This window comes from Lottia gigantea (genome assembly GCF_000327385.1).
Source record: "Lottia gigantea unplaced genomic scaffold LOTGIsca_38, whole genome shotgun sequence".
In the NCBI taxonomy this organism is placed as follows: domain Eukaryota; kingdom Metazoa; phylum Mollusca; class Gastropoda; family Lottiidae; genus Lottia; species Lottia gigantea.
Genome location: NW_008709295.1, coordinates 98,440 through 99,747, shown reverse-complemented (window position 1 = coordinate 99,747; position 1,308 = coordinate 98,440).

Here is a 1,308-nt window from a genome sequence, read left to right as displayed (position 1 = left end):
CTTCGAGATAATCTTATAATCCATGTTCAGGAGAGAGATAGGTCGCCAATTCTTGACACTCTCGGGTTGAGAAGGGTTTTTACAAAGAAGAGTAATAAAAGACAAACTTTGGGAAGATGATAACGATTCAGAAGAAAATATAAGTTGATACAGACGGAAAAGTACATCACCGAGAATGTCAAAATTGGCAAGGTAAAATTCCTTAGTCAGTCCATCTGGACCAGGAGACTTCTCACTTTTCATGTTCTTTAGAGCAGAATGGATCTCCTCTTTGGATATATCTCCCTCAAGAGAATCTCTTATGGGGGTACTCAAAGAGGGCAGATCTGATAAAAAAAATCATCAAGGAGAAAATCTGCATCTTCCTTCTTAAAAAGTGACGAATAAAAGGATGTAAAAGCCTGCATGATCGTGCTGTTGGTAGTACACTGCCGATCACCATCCTGAATGAAAGTTATTGTCTTTTTGGCAGCACGATCATGCTCCTTTCTAAGGAAAAAACGGGATGGGTTTTCTCTGTTTTCAATGTCATCGGACCTTGACCGAATACGAGCACCGTTAATCCTCTCGTCTCCGAAGGTGGTTTCGAAGTTCAGACAGACGAGATGAACAACTACCGGGAGCAGCGAGCTCACGCTCAGCCAAGGCCTTATACTGCGATTTTAAGATAGATAATTCCTTTTGTTTCTTACTTCTTTCCCTTAATTGGAATTCCTTACAAAATATAGAAATATAAAATTTAAAAAGGTCCCAGTTTGACAAGGAGAGACCAACATCAGTTTGGCACCATCGATCCAGCTGATCCCAAAAGGATGGTCCGCTCTGGTGGCCCATTGCCAAAAAACATACCTTTGGTTTTTGACCACTAACAAGCTTCATGCCATTAAGCCTCTCCTAGGAGACTGGCCCTCCTCCTGTTGTGCTAACAGGAGAAATGAAGTTGTTTTGTGTTGCTCTCGTCTTGGACATACTCACCTCACCAACTGTTATCTGCTCAAGCGAGAGCCTCAACCAGTCTGCTTGACAGTGAAACACATTCTGATTGAGTGCAAGCATCTCAAACCTTTGGATCTTTACATCAATTATTTGCGCAACCTTCTCTTTATGAGAAGGTTGTGGCTTTTTTAAAAAAAGCCAGTCTTTATTTTAAATTTTAAATAGATTAGTCATTGTTTTACATATTTTGTGGTCATTAAATGACTGTTTCTGTGATATGGTTTTTATCGTTTTTTTTTGGTTTTTTTGTCACTATGTGACCTTTCTGTGATATTGATAGGTGTTTCATTGTTTTAGTTTTTTCATTATTTT